Source organism: Myxocyprinus asiaticus, chromosome 17, assembly GCF_019703515.2.
Source record: "Myxocyprinus asiaticus isolate MX2 ecotype Aquarium Trade chromosome 17, UBuf_Myxa_2, whole genome shotgun sequence".
Classification (NCBI taxonomy): domain Eukaryota; kingdom Metazoa; phylum Chordata; class Actinopteri; order Cypriniformes; family Catostomidae; genus Myxocyprinus; species Myxocyprinus asiaticus.
Window position 1 is genome coordinate 405,145 of NC_059360.1, and position 6,093 is coordinate 411,237.

A 6,093-nucleotide genomic window follows, 5' to 3' on the forward strand; every position below is an offset into this window, starting at 1 on the left:
CATCACTCCTTTCAGGCACATTTCCGAAGTCCCTGAAAATTGCAGTTGTCAATCCCCTTGTAAAAAAGAGCAATCTAGATAACTCGATATTGAACAATTACAGACCGATTTCAAATCTTCCTTTAATAGGCAAAATCATTGAAAAGGTTGTTTTCAATCAGCTGAACAAATTATTTTTGTTATTAACATTTCTTATTGATTCCAAGACAGACAAAAATAAATGTAACCACAAAATTATGCATTAGTAATCAACTTATAACCCCCCGCACAAATATAAAATAACTAAATACCCACATATAAACAGACACACAAATAGAAATACATAAGTACATAAAAAAAGACAAAGTTCAACATATAGGGAAAAAAAATGAAATTGTCTCCCTCCACTGCCCCACACTAGGACCTCTCCAAATGAGACAAATAACTGCCTCATTTTCTGCCATAACTCGACAGGTTCCCCAGCCATCTTGAAGTCATCTCCTCAAATACCGCCACTTTACCCAACTCGGTGCACCACTCACGAAATGAGGGTGCATCAGTTGACTTCCAACCCCTAAGGATTAGCTGTCTGCCAGTCATCACGCTAGTTTGGACCCAGCTTTTCATATATTTATCTCCTATATTCAGGACCCCTCCATCACTCAGAATACAAAGTCTGGGGCAAAATGAAAACTTAGTGTCCAGTACATCACACACAAAACGCTGGATCCTCAACCAAAATTCCTGAATCTTAATACAACCCCAAAAAACATGGGTTGTGTCCCCGTCTTCTGACTGGCATCGCCAGCAGATGGGTGTGTCTTTAAGACCAAGCCTATACAATCTAGAGGGTTTCCAGTAGAACCGATGCAAAATCTTAAATTGCATCAGACGGATCCTTGCATCTCTAGATGCAGACCTGATGTTTTTCAGGATCCTAGCCCACACTCCCTCCTCCAATACCAAGTTTAAATCTTTCTCCCATAATCTCTTGAGAGAAGACAAAGCTCCATCCCCCAGACTCTGAATTAACAGAGAGTAATATACAGAAGCTTCATGGCCTTTCCCAAAAGCAGTAATCACCATTTCCAAAGTATCTGCCGCTTTAGGGGGGTGTACACCACTCCCAAAAACAGTACAGAGCAGGTGGCACAGCTGTAAATACCTAAAGAACTGAGATCTGGGAATCCTAAAATGTTGAACCATATTTTCAAAAGATCTCAACACTCCACTCTCATATAGGTCACCGAGTGTAGTAACCCCCCTCACAATTCACCCTGATCAGCAGAAAGGGGACTTATTAATACATAATTTAGGGTTCAACCATATGCTCGAGGCAACATTTAAATAAATGTCCGAATTAAACACTCTGGACACTTTTGTCCATACTGACTGCAAATGTGAGATAACGGGGTGTAACATAACTTCTCAGGCTAGTTAAATCGAAAGGCTTTGCAATGGAGAAATAGGGGCAAGAACTTCCTGTTCAATACAAAACCAGGGAGAGGCTCTCTCAGGTGGAAGCGACCAGTGAGCCAAATGTCTGAGACCGAATGCATAATAATAAAATAAAATCTTGGGTAGGCCTAGCCCACCTTTGTCAATTGGCCTATTCAACTTACTGAAATGTAATCTGGGATGTTTACCATTCCAAATGCAGGACTTCGCTATGCTATCAAATTGCTTGAAATAAGAGAGGGGGACATCTACAGGGAGAGATTGTAGCAGATAGTTAAATTTTGGAATACAATTCATTTTAATAACATTAACCTTCCCAATCATAGATAAATGTAATGAAGCCCACCTGTCCACATCGCTCGAAAACCTTTTTATTAAAGGGTCAAAATTAACTCTAACTAAATCAGACAAATTTGCTGGGAATAAAATGCCCAAATACTTAATGCCCTGTTTGGGCCACTGGAAGGCACCCGGCTGTAAGTCCATTACTGGACAGTACGCTGTCAGAGCCAAAGCTTCGGATTTAGACCAATTAACTCTCTATTAACTCCAATTAACTCCCAATATTATATCATGAGGGGTGCCAGCAGTTTGTAACATCCCTTCAAGATCTATAAAAAAGCCCTGATCATCAGCGTTAGGTGTGTAAATATTAGCCAAAATCAACCTTTGCCCCTGAATTTCAGCTAAAACAATAATTACTCTTCCTAATTCATCTTTAATCTGTTTGAGACATTTGAATTGTAGATGTTTAGTTATCAATGTAATGACTCCCCTGCTCTTACTTGAGCTAGCACTAAAGAAAACATGTCCACCCCATATCTTCCCAAATTTTTCAGCTTCCTGCGGGGAGAGATGTGTTTCTTGAAGAAACACTATATCATATTTCTTACGTTTAAGAAAAGAAATAATCTTCCTTCTTTTTATGGGGTGCCCCAACCCATTTACATTCCATGTGGAGAGAGACAATCCACTCATATTAACTTTTGACATTTTGATATAGTAGAAAAAATAAATTGTGTCAAAAATAAAATTATAATGACCACATTCCACATTAGTGCAACAATCAAACCCCAATCTTCCCCCCGAACAAAACAAACAGAAAAAAGAAAAATGTGGGCATTAACCCCACGCACGACAGCGCCAACCAGCGCCAACTTTGCCATCGGATTGTTCAAGTCCGGTGCTTCTATACAAATTTTGTAAAACAGAATTACACAACAGAAGATAATCTATAAAACAAACTCCAGCCAATAGGCAGAATAAACACAAAGAGCATGTAGATTCATCCACTTAACTGTCCTGAAGGTGTGTTCCTCCACAAAACAAAATCCAGCCTCTAGCGGAACCAGGACACACAAAAAATAAATAAATAAATAAAAAGTAAATAATAAAAAAAAAGGCTGTTCAATTTCCTCGGACAGTCAAATGAATGTTCAGTGAGCCGGCTCATTCGGCTGTTACATGAGTGCAACAGATGCCCTAATCACTCCAATGTCCTGCAAGAAATATTCCACAAAACAAACTCCAACCAATAGGAGGCATAAACACAAAGAACGTGCAGATTCATCCACAAAACAGTCCTGAAGGAGTTTCTGCTACACAAAACAAACACACAAAACTGAACTCTGAATGTACAGTGAGTCAGGCTCACTTAGCTGCAAGGTGAGTACCACAAAATAACTTACTCCATTGACTTTATGAAGGACATGGCTTGCTGGGGACATGTAAATACTTTACGGCCATCCTTAGTATCTATTCTCAGTTTGGCCGGGAACATTGGTGCAAAAGCGACCTTCCGTTGATGTAAGAGTTTCTTGCATTCCTTGAATCGGTCACGTTTCTCTCTTGTCGAATTTGCAAAGTCTGGGAACAAGAAAATGTTGTGGTTCTTCCAAGAAAGCCTTCCTTTACTCCTCCCCTCGCGTAAACACAAGATCTTTATCGGATGATCGCAGGAATTTGGCCAGAACTGATCAGGGCCTGTCTCCCTCAGTGGATTGCTGAGCCGGGACTCTGTGAGCTTGCTCGATTTCCAGCTTACGGCCTGTTATGTCAAGCAGATTCGGAAAGAGCCCGTCCAGGAATTTCACCATAATTCTGACCCTCTGCTCCCTCAGGAATTCCACAAAAAAAAAAAAAAAAAAAAACATCTTCTTTGCATTAAGTGTAAATAGTGTTAGATGCTATTTACACCCCTAATGAAATACTAACATACAGTATAGGGGCATCACTGTAGTGTGTTCATTGTGTTTATTTAAAATCAATGACAGCTTTAAAAAAGTAAACAATATTATAAGTGGGATAATCCACAGCTAGCTGTGAGTCGGGTGGTTATTTGCCTCCACATTGTGAATTAAAACCTTTTAACACACACTAACCGTGGATTATTACTTGCATATAAATATTATTCCAAAACAACTTTACTGAGAATATGGCCATAATGACCACAGTGAACAAACTAAAGGTGAAGGCTAAACATTCAAGAAATATTTTATCACAGACCTGTTTTATTTCTAGCAGTTAAAAACTGGCTTTCAGTGGAATAAAATAATAATGAATAATTGAAATATTTCCAGACAGTCTTTAGAAAGCAGAATGAAACTGTAATAATGTCTCATTCTTTAATTGTTTTTTTTTTTTGTTTGTTTTTTTTTACACATTTCTTTTTACATTTTCCATGGACCCCATTTGAAAATCTCTGCTTTAAAGAGACGTGATGTGAGTTGTTGACATGAGTGATGGCCTGATGTTTGTTACGTTCATATCATGAACTACTTTGAGTTGTTGTGACAGCCAGTAAGTGCACAAGTTGAGCCTGAACTCATTTTTGCTACTTTGGGAGTCCCGTGAAAAGGTGTATAATTCATGAACATTTCATATGAATTAAAACAAACATCCTCCACTTTTATTTAGATATTTCCAGCAACTCCAGTTACTCTGTAGCGACACTTCTTACCACAGTATTATTAGACACAGATTGCACACCTTGACAGAAACTCTATAAGTGTTTATACTTTACACATATATACAGTATATATATATATATATGTTTATTTTGTTATATATATATATATATATATATATATATATATATATATATGTTGGGTTTATAGACCGTATTTTAAATATGTAATTTTATTTATACATTATTATGTTCCAGATTGCTGTAGCTACATTTTTTCACTGTGTTTTAACATTCACTTTTGCACATATTCTGGCCAACTTCTTGTTTTCATTGATTTTGTTGCACTAAATAAACATTCACACGTTATGTGTGTAGTTGACATGATATTTCAAGCATTGTCATTAGTGTCCTGCGGTGTGACATACTTTCTTCATCTAAAACTATTTTAAACAGCATATGATTGTATTTGTTAACATGAATGAACAATGAACAATACTTAATCTTGGTTAATGTTCATTTCAACATACAGTATGCTAATGCTTTTTAACATCACATTTTTTATATGTTAACATGCATTAATGCAAAATGAATATGAACAAACAAAGAACAGGTGTGTTTTTATCAATTAACATTAACAAAGGTGAATAATTATATTCTCTCTTAACAACACACTGGCAACTGACTATCAACCGACAGCCTGAATGTCAATACAGTACAATACAACCTACTGTATATTTTATATATACTATTTTTATTGTATACTGTGTATTCTATATTGTGTGTATTGTATACTGTACAGTGTATGTTATTATTTGTATATTGGGTTATGTGTAATTATGTGTATATCAGATGTTTAAATTGTGTTGTGTTAATTTGATGTTATTGTAAATTGGTGTATGTCTCATCACTGTCACGACTGCTATGTTGGTCGGAACTGCACCCAAGAATTTCACACACCATTGCACTTGTGTATATGGTTGAGTGACAATAAAAGTGATTTGATTTGATTTTTGAAATGTGTAAAATTAATATATTCACAATGTACAAGTTAAAATGTCCTCTGTAAAACTAACAGCATTAGTTGAGAAAGAATTTCTTTCATATGTGCAAAAAGGGCTTTATAACTGAAAAATACCCCAGTTAAATCAGAATTGAATCTGCAAATCTTCATCAATACCCAGCCCTAATGGATATTGGTAAAGGGATGTCAATAGATCAGAGCAATACTCTTTGATCAATAATGAATAATATTTATGATAATGTTAAATGATATTTAGGAACACATCTTTGGTTTTGTGTCAGTGAAGGAGCTCTTCAGCCTTACTGATGGTGCTGTGGACAAACTTACAATAGAAATATTGAGAAACATACATACATTGACCTTTACCACCACAGACACAGAGAGGGACATGTGTTCAGAATATTGCTCAATCAATAATGTCTTTTTCAATGAAACATTCTTAAAATGTTCCAGTATAATATATTCAGAATGTTTACAATTGTACATTCATATACACAAGCTTACCTATCTGACACTTTTATGAGGGTTTTGTAAATATACCAAACTTATTTTCTAGTGGAGATACATGTAGTGAAAAGAACACTGTACCCAAATAAAATCAAAAAGCGTCAAATATCCAAGCGTATCTTCATTAGAGCAATAAAACTGTATACAAATCTTGAGGTTAAACATCGACATTATTTGTATAACTAAATAATGAAAATGATCATGAAAATTATGAAACAGC